Source organism: Haematobia irritans, chromosome 1, assembly GCF_050003625.1.
Source record: "Haematobia irritans isolate KBUSLIRL chromosome 1, ASM5000362v1, whole genome shotgun sequence".
In the NCBI taxonomy this organism is placed as follows: Eukaryota; Metazoa; Arthropoda; class Insecta; order Diptera; family Muscidae; genus Haematobia; species Haematobia irritans.
In genome coordinates, this window is record NC_134397.1 from 28,210,507 (window position 1) to 28,225,675 (window position 15,169).

General features: G+C 29.1%; 1 long non-coding RNA gene across 1 annotated transcript in view; it reads left to right on the top strand.

The window, feature by feature from the left end:
* The first annotated feature begins 4,946 nt into the window (after positions 1-4,946).
* LOC142238040 (uncharacterized) overlaps positions 4,947-15,169 on the top strand; it is a 29,859-nt gene continuing 19,636 nt past the window's right edge. The window contains exon 1 of the long non-coding RNA XR_012722625.1: positions 4,947-5,163. This is a non-coding gene — a long non-coding RNA (uncharacterized LOC142238040). The remainder of the gene's footprint in view (positions 5,164-15,169) is intronic.

Genomic DNA, 15,169 nt, shown 5'->3' on the forward strand with positions numbered 1-15,169 from the left:
AAAATTTTGTCAAAATTTTGTATCTTTAGGAAATTCTTTCAAAATTTTATTTCAATGGGAACTTTTGTCAAAATATAATTTTGATAAGACTTTTTGTTAAAATTTCATTTACATAGAAAATTTCGTAAAAATTTTATTTCCATAATTTTTCTTTGTCAAAATTTTAGTTCTACATTGAAAAAAATATTGTCGTGAGGTCAAAGATTTCATGTCTTTAAAATACGAATACAAATTTTGCTTAGCATAGAAGACGCATTTCTCTAAAAAAAAGTTATTTTCCTTGTCCAAAAGTCGATAAACTTTTCAATGAAGTCGTATTGTCCTTATAATTAAGCGATTTCAATTAAAAATGGGTATCATAACATGAAAGAAAAAATGTTTGGGCTAAGGTTGGGCTAGACGTTAATAATTAACAAAAATTCTTTAAATTTAATGAAATTGTCTTTAAATTTTTTGTATTTTTGCATCTTGACTACAAAGCAAAAAATCGTTCAACTATAGGCCATGTTTTTCAACACTTTATTTTAAAGACTTTTTTTACTTGAAACATAGCATAATTTCTACCGGAAGTCAAGTCTTAATTTAAAAAATAAAGTTGTCATTAACTCGCTTTTAAGGGACTTTGATAGTATATGAAGAAAAAAAAACCTGAAAAAGCGAAAAATTAAAATTTGCTTCCTAGAAACAAGTACACAAAACCCAAATTTAAAAGAGAATTGTGTCTTAAAAGTATCCTTACTTGTATTCTCCGCTTCTTTGGCTCGGAATTAATACCAACATTTTTAATGTAAAGACAAAATCTTTCGAACTGGGCATGTTTTTTTGTCAGTGTAGGAAATGTTGTCAAAATTTCATTTCTATAGGAAATTTTGTCAAAATTTCATTTCTATAGGAAATTTTGTCAAAATTTCATTTCTTTGGAAAATTTTGTGAAAGTTTCATTTATGTGGGAAATTTTGTTAAAGTTTCATTTTTATAAGAAATTTTGTCAAAACTTCTTTTGTATAGGAAATTTTGTCAAAATTTCATTTCTGTGAGAAAATTTGTAAAAATTTCATTAACGTAGGAAATTTTGTCAATATTTGATTTGAATAGTAAATTTTGTCAATAATTTCATTTTTATAGAAAAATTTGTCACAATTTCTTTTCTATAGAAAATTTTATTAAAATTGAATCTCTAAAGGAAATTTTGTCAAATTTCATTTCTGTGGGAAATTTTTTCAAAGTTTAATTTCTATAGGAAATATTGTCAAAAATTCATTTCTGTCGGAATTTTGTCAAAGTTTCATTTCTATACGAGATTTTGTTTCTATAGAAGACTTTGTAAGATTTTATTTTTATAGAAAATTTTGTCAAAATTTTATTTCTATAGAAAATTTTGTCAAAATTTTGTTCTTATAGAAAATTTTGTCGAAATTTTGTTTCTATAGAAAATTGTGTCAAAATTTCATTTCTGTAGGAAATTTTGTCAAAATTTCATTTCTATAGAAAATTGTGTCAAAATTTCATTTCTGTAGGAAATTTTGTCAAATTAAATTTTTATACGAAATTTTGTCAAAATTTTATTTCAATGGGGAATTTTGTCAAAATTTTATTTCAATGGGAAATTTTGTCAAAATTTTATTTCAATGGGAAATTTTGTCAAAATTTTATTTCTATACAAAGTTTTGTCGAAATTTTATTTCTATAGAAAATTTTGTCAAAATTTTATTTCTATAGAAAATCTTGTCAAAATTTTATTTCTATAGAAAACTTAGTCTAAATTTTATTTCTATAGCAAATTTTGTCAAAATTTTTTCCTCTAGAAAATTTTGTCAAAATTTTGTTCTTATAGAAAATTTTGTCAAAATTTTTTTCTTATAGAAAATTTTGTTCTTATAGAAAATTTTGTCAAAATTTTGTTCTTATAGAAAATTTTGTCAAAATTTTGTTTCTTTAGAAGACTTTGTAAGATTTTATTTCTATAGAAAATTTTGTCAAATTTTTTTTCTATAGAAAATTTTGTCAAAATTTCATTTCTATAGGAAATTTTTTAAAAATTGAATCTCTAACGGAAATTTTGTCTAATTCCGTTTCTATAGGAAATTTTGGCAAAATTTCATTTCTGTGGGAAATTTTGTCAAAGTTTAATTTGTATTGGAAATATTGTCAAAATTTCATTTCTGTGGGAATTTTCTCAAATTTTAATTTTAATTTTGTCAAAATTTTGTTTCTATAGAAGACTTTGTATTTAAAATTTTATTTCTATAGAAAATTTTGTCAAAATTTTATTTCTATAGAAAATTTTGTCAAAATGTTATTTCTATAGAAAATTTTGTCAAAATTTTATTTCTATAGAAAATTTTGTCGAAAATTTATTTCTATAGAAAGTTTTGTCAAAATTTTATTTCTATAGTAAATTTTGTCAAAAATTTGTTCCTATAGAAAAATTTTGTCAAAATTTTGCTTCTATAGTAAATTTTGTCAAAAATTTGTTCCTATAGAAAAATTTTGTCAAAATTTTATTTCTATGGAAAATTTTGTCAAAATTTTATTTCTATAGAAAATTTTGTCAAAATTTTATTTCTATAGAAAAGTTTGTCAAAATTTTATTTCTATAGAAAATTTTGTCAAAATTGTATTGCTATAGAAAATATTGTCAACATTTTATTTCTATAGAAAATTTTGTCAAAATTTTATTTCTATAGAAAATTTTGTCAAAATTTTGTTCCTATAGAAAATTTTGTTTCTATAGAAGACTTTGTAAGATTTTATTTGTATAGAAAATTTTGTCCACATTTTATTTCTATAGAAAATTTTGTCAAAATTTCATTTCTATAGGAAATTTTGTAAAAATTGAATCCCTAAAGGAAATTTTGTCAAAATTTAATTTCTGAGGGAAATTTTGTAATTTCTATTGGAGATATTGTCAAAATTTCATTTCTGTGGGTTTCATTTCAATTTTGTCAAAATTTTGTTTCTATAGAAGACTATGTAAAATTTTATTTCTATAGAAAATTTTGTCAAAATTTTATTTCTATAGAAAATTTTGTCAAAATTTTATTTCTATAGAAAATTTTGTCAAGATTTTATTTCTATAGAAAATTTTGTCAAAATTTTATTTCTATAGAAAATTTTGTCACAATTTTATTTCTATAGAAAATTTTGTCAAAATTTTATTTCTATAGAAAATTTTGTCAAAATTTTTCTATTTTTTATTTCTAAAGAAAATTTTGTCAAAATTTTGTTCCTATAGAAAATTTTGACAAAATTTTGTTTCTATAGAAGACTTTGTAAGATTTTATTTTTATAGAAAATTTTGTCAAAATTTTATTTCTATAGAAAATTTTGTCAAAATTTCATTTCTATAGGAAATTTTGTAAAAATTGAATCCCTAAAGGAAATTTTGTCAAAGTTTAATTTCTATTGGAGATTTTGCAAAATTTCATTTCTGTGGGTTTCATTTGAATTTTGTCAAAATTTTGTTTCTATAGAAGACTATGAAAAATTTTATTTCTATAGAAAATTTTGTCAAAGTTTTATTTCTATAGAAAATTTTCTCAAAATTTTATTTCTATAGAAAATTTTGTCAACATTTTATTTCTATAGAAAATTTTGTCAACATTTTATTTCTATAGAAAATTTTGTCAAAATTTTATTTCTATAGAAAATTTTGTCAAAATTTTATTTCTATAGAAAATTTTGTCCAAATTTTATTTCAATAGAAAATTTTGTCAAAATTTTATTTCTATAGAAGACTTTGTAAAATTTTACTTCTATAGAAAATTTTGTCAAAATTGTATTTCTATAGAAAATTTTGTGAAAATTTTATTTCTATAGAAAATTTTGTCAAAAATGTATTTCTATAGAAAAATTTTCAAAAAAGTATTTCTATAGAAAATTTTTCAAAATTGATCAAACAAATAGATTTGATCAATTTTACCTTTAAAAAAACAAGCTGCTTAAAATATCTCTAATTTCATTCAAGTAAATGACGTAAAACTACGTACTTCTCTATATATGCTTCCCTAGAATTACTACACAAAGTTTCATGCATACTTGTATGACGTAAAATAGGTATTTTGTTTTGTATTTCTTAAATAAGCGCATGTCAAAAGGTCAGACAAGCTTATAACAAACAAACAAACACACATACTGCATTCCACCCGTATATCTTAGTGTGTAGAAATTCTTGCTAATGTCTGAATGTATGGCAAAACAATATCGAATTAAAGCACATAGTAGCAAAGAAAACCAAAAAAAAACTCCCCTTTTCTCAGTTTTTTTCTTTCTTCTGCTTCTAAAGTTTCCACCTAATGTATTTTCGATGTGAACTAAAGCCTTACTATGTGTAGGAGGTGAAATGTATGAGTTACCGGAAACAATATGGCGTCTTTACTTACGGCTGAGACACATGAAAGCGTATATTTTGTTTTTGTTTTTGATGTAGATGGGAGTGGGATTTAGAAGAAACCTTAAGGCATTTTGAAGCTAATAAGATAAAAAATTTAAAAAATACACCATTTTGTTAATCATGAAGGGAAATAGGTCGTCTACTAATGAATTGCCTAGATATTGGAAATTTTGTGGTTTTTATTGTTCAGTCATAATTTTAGTATAAATTTAACATCTTCAGTCTACCTTTAATATAAGAGTCCTTTTAAAAAATTTCTCACAATTACCATCTTATTTGACTAGTTGTATTTCTAATTAACTTTATTTGTAAAAACTCGTTACTAATCAAAGTTACAGCAAATGTAACATAACAGATGACTTCTTCTCTTTGCCATTGCTAAAATGCAGTACAAAAAGCAACACAGAGTATTCCATTTACAAGTTCTTTGCATGTCATGTCCATTAGCACTTGTCCTGTTTTCTCCTATCAGGCATCCATGCAATAGAGAGCTTTCATTTGTTTTGGAGTATGGAAATTAATTTGCTAGTAGAAATTTATTTTACAGACCATAAATCTCAACTATGGACGAAACTTACACCTACTTTTACAAAAGAAAACAGGATTTTGCTGTCTATACCGCAAAGAAGAAATTTTGATTAGCTGTAACATCCATTGCTATAGGAAGTGAAAAACCAAATTAAATCAGCTTGGTTAATTGGATGACTAGTATTTGGATTACTTTGAGAAAACATAAGGTGATGATAAAAATCAGTAAATATAGAATAAAGGTAAGTGAAGGTTATTTCCCAACGAAGAGTTGTATAGTACAATTTCTACGTAAATAGTATTTAAAAAATATGAATATACTCGTAAGATGTTTTGTAAATAAATAATTAACATATGTGAAATATATAACGACATTGACTTATATCGATTAGTCGAATTTCGTCTACACAGAAAAAAAAGTAAACTGTTTGATGGGAAAAATTAAATACTTCGTGCGAAATTTGAACTAAACACGCAGAGAAGGAATATGATCACCTCAAACATGTTTCAAGAGCAAAATATTATTTTTGTATGGTGACCATGTAACATGTTTGTCACTAAAATGTTATTTTGTCGTCAAATATAACCTGCTTGCCGAAATCAGATACATGATTTCCGGGAAAATAACATGGTTGCGAAAAACATGTTACATGGTCACCACCCAAAAATAACATTTTGCTCTTAAAACATGTTTGAGGTGATCATATTCCTTCTCTGGGTGAATAGTAGTCCACTTTTTGAGATTTCCACAATGCGTTGTTATAACAAAATGAATGACTTGATATATCAAGTACAACCTCTCATAGAAGAAAACATCAACTAAAACTAAAGAAAAAATCGTAGGCGCCAAATCTTGGTTTAAAGGCACAACTTTAAAATTACTTCCAAAAATTTTGTCCCACATATGTTCTTTATTTTAACAACACACATCAAGTTTTTTTATATAACTCGAATTTTCATATACTTTTGAAATGTTTTATTTCAAATAGATTAAAAATGCAGAAAAATTGATAAAATAGTATCAATTATTTAAATTTTGTCGAAAAAATGTTAAATTTATTCTAGAAATGTTACGAATTTTTGTAAAATTTATAATCTAATAGTCCATTCAGATTAGGCACGAAATATACTAAAAGTAGATTTGAAATCCTTCTTGTTAAGACAAATGACGGTTGATATCCACTTAAAGTGGATTTTGAAAGTGTAATGTGTATGAGGTATAACACATTTCAGACAAGAGTGTGTTAAAAATCATTAAAAATCATAAAAATTATTTATTTGGAAAAATATCACAAATTCTTTTAATTCACATCCAAATTAATGAGTTCGAATTACACTTTAAGAAGTGATGCAAATTCAGTACAACGGCTCTTGAAATGGTTGGACATCCATCCTATGACAAGTCCATATTACATTCATCGCTTCAGCGCCAATTTTGCACCATTTCCGGATCAAAAAGTAACATTTTCACTATTGGGAGAGCAGAAATTGTTCTGCTTTGGTTCACATTGAACTCATGAGTGAATTTTGTACCCATTTTTATATCCTGCGCCACACTGTGGAACAGGGTATTATAAGTTAGTACATATGTTTGTAACACCCAGAAGGAGATGAGATAGACACATGGTGTCTTTGGCAGTAATGCTCAGGGTGGGTCCCTGAGTCGATATAACCATGTCCGTCTGTCCGTCCGTCCGTCCGTCTGTCTGTGAACACATTTTTGTGATCAAAGTCTAGGTCGCAATTTTTTTTTTTAAGTCCAATCGCCTTCAAATTTGTCATATGTTCCTAAGTTGGGTCAGAATAGAACCCTATTGATTTTGGAAGAAATCGGTTCAGATTTAGATATAGCTCCCATATATATCTTTCGCCCAATATGTACTAATATGGACCCAGCAGCCAGAGTTTTATACCGATTTGCTTGAAATTTTGTACAAACATAACACTTACGGCCATTTTCTTGTAGCTCCGTTAGGCTTTAACTGCCAGTTAACAGAAAGTAAATTGCAAATATCTTTTCTCTGGTTAACTTTAACTGAAAAATTTTCAGCAGTTAAATTTCTAACTGGCATGTGGAATATATAGGCAAGATGACAGATATGTCCATGGTACGGTTTAAAAGTTCGTTAGCTAACGGAGCACTAACGGAGCTTCATGAAAATGGGGGTTAGTCGTATAGTCAAGTGTGCAAAATTTGATTGAAATCGGTTCAGATTTAGATATAGCTCCCGTATATATCTTTCGCCCGATATGGACTCATATGGCCTCAGAAGCCAGATTGTTTTGCCGAATTTGGTTAAAATTTTGCACTAGGAGTACAATTAATAGTATAGTCAAGTGTGCAAAATTTGATGGAAATCGGTTCAGATTTAGATATAGCTCCCATATATAGCTTTCGAACGGTTTACACTCATATAACTACAGAGGCCAATTTTTTGCTCCGATTTAGTTGAAATTTTGCACAGGGAATAGAATTAGCATTGTAGCAATGCGTGCCAAGTTTGGTTGAAATCGGTTTAGATTTAGATATATCTCCCATATATAGCCTTCTCCCGATTTATATTCACGTGCCCACAGGGGCCAATTTTTTGCTCCGATTTAGTTGAAATCTTGCACAGGGAGTAGAATTAGCATTGTAGCTATGCGTGTCCAATTTGGTTGAAATCGGTTCAGATTTAGATATATCTCCCATATATAGCTTTCGCCCCATTTACACATATGACCACAGAGGCCAATTTTTAACTCCGATTTAGTTGTGTATGTATTTGGGACAAACCTTTATAGATAGCCCCCAACACATTTGACGAATGTGATATGGTATCGAAAATTTAGATCTACAAAGTGGTGCAGGGTATAATATAGTCGGCCCCGCCCGACTTCAGACTTTCCGTACTTGTTAGTTCTCAAAATGTTTGAGACATATTTGAGAAAAGGAAAATTTCATTAGTGTGTGGAAAATTTCGAAAAAAAAAATAAAACTAAAATACAAAGAAACAAAACTTGTTTGTATTGCATTAAAAATAAATAAAATTTATCGGTACATTAACTACGACCTTTTTAAACTTTTTAAAATTAACCAAAAATTTCTAAATGTAACCAATATTTTTCTTGCTGGTGAGTTCGCTGTGTTTTTGAGTGTAAACTTTCTTTACATTATTTTTTTTGTACTTTTGGGAAATTTGTCTTTAACATGCGTGTCCTGAACTTTTGGTTGCATATTGGTTCAGTATTTTTTTTTTCAGGGTAACAGAAACAAATCCTTAAAAAAGTTTCTGCCTATATAAGAATTTGTTAAGCTTTATTTCATAGATTCAATATTTTAGTTGATTTAATGATAAATTCTTTACATCAAAAATGTATTACTCTATTTTAAGAAAAATAGGTATTTAAGACATACGACTTTATTAAAGTATTGGAATTTTCGTGTCATAAATTTAGTTAAAAATATTTTAAAATCTACGATTATGAACTTTTATTTAATTAAAATATCTTTATTTTAATGGAATTTGTCCATAAATAACTCACCGAACTGGTTAACTGATCGGAAAAGAGCTGCCGTATGTCGGACTCCATCATGATCGACGTTACTGGCTAAAACCCCATCCTTCTTCTTTCGGGATATGACTACCACCTCGGAGCAGCTTTCACATTACTTCGAGGTGGACTCCTACGTGGTCTGTGCCCGTCTCCTTTTAGTCTGCGTCCAGAATAAAACTTCCTTTTCCCATGTCGTCGCTTCCATATCCACCGTTTTCATGCAGAGAACGTGATCTACAAATCGCCCCACAGGCTCCCAGTTCCTATTATCTTGTACCACCTGGTGGATTAAATTTCTCGGAACGACATGCTCAACTTCGTCTTCAAGCGCTCTCTGCCGTATTTCTTACCGACTACATCTAAAGAATCGGCATAATCCGTGACATCTTCTTTTTCGTAAATGCAGTTTCCAGAGCTGCATTTTCCCATACGGAACAGACAGATTCGAATGTAGCCGTAACATGCAATACTTCACTTCCCCATATCTTCTCTCTCGACACAATTGCATGTCGGTTGTAAGTCGGTATGTCCATCTCCATTTTGTCTTGTTCCTCCATCATACCTGTATTTTAATCCTGGCCTCTTGTTGGATGTTCTGTATAAAGTTTATCGCGCCTTATTGTTTGGCGTCTAAAATCATTAATTTCTCCTCAATCGCCTAGAGGTCTATTGCGATCACTCCTGATACTACTAATGCGGATTTCCCTTGAAACTATGCGGTATGCAGAAGTGATTCTCAAAGCTGCCTTCTCTGAATACTTCTTCGCTCTGGTTCGTCTCTGTAGTGTCCACACCCAGATCTCACATTCATAGAGGAGTATGCTGTTACTCATCTCCACGAGTATCCTTCTTCTGCTACACCTAGATAAGGAATATAATTACCTGCTAGAACAAAATTTTATTTTTGGACAGTGAACATGTAATATGTTTGTAGGAACATTTTTGCTGTAAAAATTTATTTTCTAGCCATCAAAAAATAACATTTTGCTCTACGAGGTGATCATATTCCTTGCTCTAGGTGGTGAGTATCCTTCTTCTTGTTCGAAGAGGGCCGCCTATATGTGCCATTAGCAAATAACATTTTGTTCATCGTGTCCTTCGAGTATGATAGTTTTCATTCCAGCCTCAATCCCAAGTATTTGATTGACTGTCTTATTATACCCTCCACAATAGGATGGGGGGTATATTAACTTTGTCATTACGTTTGTAACACATCAAAATATTGTTCCAAGACCCCATAAAGTATATATTCTGGGTCGTGGTGAAATTCTGAGTCGAACTGAGCATGTCCGTCCGTCCGTCCGTCTGTTGAAATCACGCTAACTTCCGAACGAAACAAGCTATCGACTTGAAACTTGGCACAAGTAGTTGTTCTTGATGTAGGTCGGATGGTATTGCAAATGGGCCATATCGGTCCACTTTTACGTATAACCCCCATATAAACGGACCCCCAAATTTGGCTTGCGATTGCTCTAAGAGAAGCAAATTTCATCCGATCCGGTTGAAATTTGGTACGTGGTGTTAGTATATGGTCTCTAACAACCATGCAAAAATTGGACCATATCGGTCCATAATTATATATAGCCCCCATATAAACCGATTCCCAGATTTGGTTTGCGGATCCTCTAAGAGAAGCAAATTTCATCCAATCCGGCTGAAATTTGATACATGGTATTAGTATATAGTCTCTAAGAACCATTCAAAAATTGGTCCATATCAGTCCATAATTATATATAGCCCCTATATAAACCGATCCCCAGATTTGAACTCCAGACGAGCAAAATTCATCCGATCCGGTTGAAATTTGCAACGAGGTGTTAATATATGGCCGCTAATAACCATGCCAAAATTGGTCCATATCGGTCTATAGTTATATATAGCCGATCCCCAATCACACAAAAATTGGTCCATATCGGTTCATAATCATGCTTGCCCCTCGAGCAAAAATAATCTAGCAAAATTTTATTTCTATAGAAAATTTTGTCAAAATTTTATTTCTATAGAAAATTTTGTCGAAATTTTATTCCTATAGAAAATTTTGTCAAATTTTATTTCTATAGAAAATTTTGGCAAAATTTTATTTCTGTAGAAAATGTTGTCAAAATTTTAATTCTATGGAGAATGTTGTCAACATTTTAAATCTTTTGAAAATTTAGTAAATGTTTTATTTCTATAAAAAATTTTGTCAAAATGTTATTTCTATAGAAAATTTTGTCCAAATTTTATTTCTATAGAAAATGTTGTCAAAATTTTATTTTGTTAAAATTTTATTTCTATAGAAAATTTTGTCAAACTTAATTATATACGTATTTAATCGGCCATTTTAAGTTTAATATATACCACCTATGGACTACGTCGTATATATTACGGTATTAAGTTTTAAGATACCTTGTCATCGGCAAAAGTTACCGCAACCCAAGTAATTCGGTTGTGGATGACAGTCTTCAGTAGAAGTTTCTACGCAATCCATGGTGGAGGGTACATAAGCTTCGGCCTGGCCGAACTTACGGCCGTATATACTTGTTGGAATTGGGATGTAGTTTATGTGTATCTCTATTTCCAAAGGCAGATGCCGTATGGTTCATCTGTTGCATGAATAAATGTAAGCTTTGGAGAAATTTGCGTTGAACTTCTTCAGTATCTCTTGTTTTTATCATAGCTGTTATGTCAGCAGCTTAGCCAAGAGAGAATTTTACCACTGTTGTATCAGAATGGACTGAATAGTCAAAGTGAGCCTGAAATGCCGGACTGCCACTATACCTATAATATAATTTATAAGAAGAACAAAGAATTATTGTATGGCATTGATATATTTAATATTTCGTCGTACGCTGCATTTCAGAGATGCGTTCCGAAGATTGAGCCTTGGGCTCTGTATTCTATGGGTGCTGATAATCTTCGATATGAAATGTAGGGCTTTGCGCGGTTTGAAATATATAGAGAGGGGGAGAGAGATGGGTTTCTCCCTTCATCGAGATGTACAGTAGACCCCACCTTCTTTTCTTCAGTTGTAGAAAAATTCAAACACTTCTTCTTATATTTTTTTCAAATGTCCCTCCATCCAATATCGAAGAATGTACTCTAATTTAAATAAACTTAACACCTTTTTTCATTTCTCCTACTCGACCACCCATTTTACCTCCGACATTGATTGTAAGAAAGATCAAAATCAAACAAATTTGCTTACAGAAGAAGAATAGGAGAAACAAAAATAATTATTTATAGTTACATGAACAAGAAAGTTAATTGAAATTTCGTTTTGTCCACTTTTTGGGCAAAAATACCTATGACAATTGGAATTGCAAACATCTTGCCGATATGCAAACATTTACGAAGCGCGCTAAATAAATATTCAAATTCAAGGTGATCAATATGCAAACATCCTTATATCGCCTAAGCAAAACCGAAAAAAGGATCCTAATTATCCTTTGTATGTATGTCAGCCATGGTCTTTGAGAATTTGTCCAACAGCCAAAAGGTCAGAGGCTGCACAAGGACATAGCCAAACAACAAAGAAAAATGATCGGCGACTGCAGCAGCAGCAGCATCATAATCATCATCAATTGAAAATGTCACAGCATCTGGGTCAACTAGAAGGAGCCAAGATATTAAACCTCGTTTTGGGTGAAAATCAGGTAAAACACAAATGTCTTAGCACGGGGACAATTGTCCAAGTGATTGACCTTTAAGAATATAAGAAGAAATTAACCTTTTTTCTCTTTTAATAAAATCACACACAAGCAACTTTTAAGGGATGCTCTGTTTTACTCTTTTCCATTATTCTTAGGTAGCGCCACACAGAACACTGGTCACTTAATTCCTTGAGACACACTAAAAATAACAATGACCATTGAAGAAAACGGACATTTGGGTAATTTTATGCCTTAAAATAAAATTTATTATTATTTCAGCTAAGCTAAGGTAATGTCCAAGAATTTTTTTGATTAAATTTGCGTAACAATATTACCTGAAATGCTTGCTTCACTCAATTCATCCTTAAGTTGAACAGAAAATTTCTTTCATTTTGGGGGTTGTTTGTATGCAAAAATCTAGAAATTCTTTTAGATGAATTTTCATAAAGTAAATTATTCAGGGTATCCTTTGTAAATCCTGGCATTGGTCAGCGTGAGAATATCAACCATATCCTTGCTGTGGCTATCCTTCTGTAGTGTACGACGATCAATGATGCTTGTTGGTCATTTTTGCCTGGCTTTACTTTTTGGTGGTTGCCTGTGGCGTTGCAAAAGCCGATTAATCCGATTTTAATGAAGCCTAGCACTTTGTGGTCACCAGGATTGTGTTCTGTTTTGTCCTTTCGGCAATGGCCAGTTTAAATTTTGAATTTTTTCTTTGAAATTTCTTTATGTTTACTTTGGTAATTTTTGGGTATCTTTTTTTATATTAAACGTAAATTCCTTGTTTTTCTTAAGAAAATTCCTAATAAAAATTTTGTTATCCCTTTTGAAGGATATTTTTGTGAATATTCTAAATTCATTTTAATATCCTTTTTCTTGTAATACCAGGTGAAAGGCAAACAGTTACGGATTATGTTTTTTTTTTTTTTTTTTTTTTTTTTGAAATGGGTCATTTAAATCAGAAAACTAGTTTTCATTTTTTTGTTCCAGATTAATATTTTTGAATTAATTTTTTATGCTATACCACAAAAAATGATTAGCATTTTTTGTTTTCTAGAACACTAGAAAGTAATGACGTCTTAAGGATCACTTAGTGGTCACTCCAATTAAAAATAATTTCCCGCAGAGCTATAGTGTAAATCATTAGAGATGCCCACCTGGTGGTAAAGGATTTTCGGTATTTAAAAGAATGTTCTTTTTGAGGTTGATTTTGCAAAAAAATGAAAGTTCATCTCATTGGCCTTGGAGATAAAATAAGGATTTTTTTTAAATATAAACTAAAAAACTTTATTTTTACTATTATATATATTTTTTAAAGCTGTAGCATTCGTTGCCAGCAATTACTGACCCATAATAAGAAAATAATTAGAGGAAAATTGTCACTTCTCATTTAGTTTAAACCAATAAGACTCATGGATTTTCGACAAACTTCTATTGAAATAGGGTTCTATTGAAGTAGTCGACTTTTTGTAATTTCCATATTCGACTAGTCGACATAAACAAATAAAAATCGATTTTCAAAAATGTCCAAAATTTATGAAAATCGATTTTTAATGTTGATCATAATCGATTTTTAACCAAAAAAGTCCATGTTGACTTAAAAGAGAATATGACGCAAATATTTCTATGGTAACTTTCAACGAAAGTACGACGTGGCAACATTGAATGTTTGCAACTTTTTTTTTAAATTTTTTGTTTAAGAGCAAAAAATATCGGAAATTATAGCAAATTTTAAAACCCAGTTTAAATTTGCATGAATTGGCAAGAATTATGGCACTCAAACGGCCGGCAAAGTAATCACACACTCAGAAAAATTTTTTTTTTGGGTTTCAAAGATTTCGATCTCTCTTAAGGATTTTGGTATTGATTCCGAGCTAAAGGGGCTGGTTCTTTAAAATAAGGACATTTTTTGGCGAGCTATCTTGCTTTAAATATAGGCTCTATCTTATTAAGATTAGGATACAGATAGCACTTACACGGTTGCCACATTTGGTAGAATTCTACCAAAAATGGTATTTTTTTTTACAGTTTGGTAGATAGGTATAATTCTTGGTGTTTTGGTAGATTTTGCAAATTATTCCTCCCTAACTACGAGGTATTTCATGAAATGTTCTATTTTGACAACATTTTCTATACCAATGAAATTTTAAATAGATTGCAAATAAATGAGTTAAAAAAAAGAAAATATTGACAAACTTTTGAATAGAAATAAAATTTTGACAAATTTTAACAAAATTTTGTATAAAAATAAAATTTTAACAAAATTTTGTATAGAAATAAAATGTTGTCAAAATTTTCTATACCAATAAAATTTAAAATGGTTTGCATATAAATGAGTTTGAAAAAAAAAGAAAATAGAAAAGATTGACAAAATTTTCTATAGAAATAAAATTTTGACAAAATTTTCTATAGAAGTAAAATTTTGACAAAATTAAAAAAATTAAAAACAAGAATTAAAATTTTGAAAAAATTTCCTATAGAAATAAAATTTTGACAACATTTTCTATACCAATAACATTTAAAATAGATTGCAAATAAATGAGCTTAAAAAAAATATTAACAAAATGTTCTATAGAAATAAAAACTTACCAAAATTTTCTATAGAAGTAAATTTTTGAAAAAATTTTTATAGAAATAAAAAATTGAAAATTTTTCTATAAAAAAATAAAATTTTGACTAAATTTTCTATGGAAATAAAATTTTCAAAAATTTTCTATGGAAATAGACTTTTGATAAAATTTTCTACAGAAATAAAATTTTGACAAAATGTTCTATAGAAATAAAATTTTGACAAAATTGTCTATAAAAATAAAATTTTGACAAAATTTTCTATAGAAATAAAATTTAGCTAAATTTGCTGTAGAAAGAAAATAGTGACAAAATTTTCTATGAAAATAACATTTTGATAAAATTTTCTATAGAAATAACATTCTGACAAAATTTTTTTCATAGAAATAAAATTTTGACAAAATTTTGTATAGAAATAGAATTTTGACAAAATTTTGTATAGAAATAAAATTTTGACAAAATTTTGTATAGAAATAAAATTTTGACAAAATTTTGTATAGAAATAAGA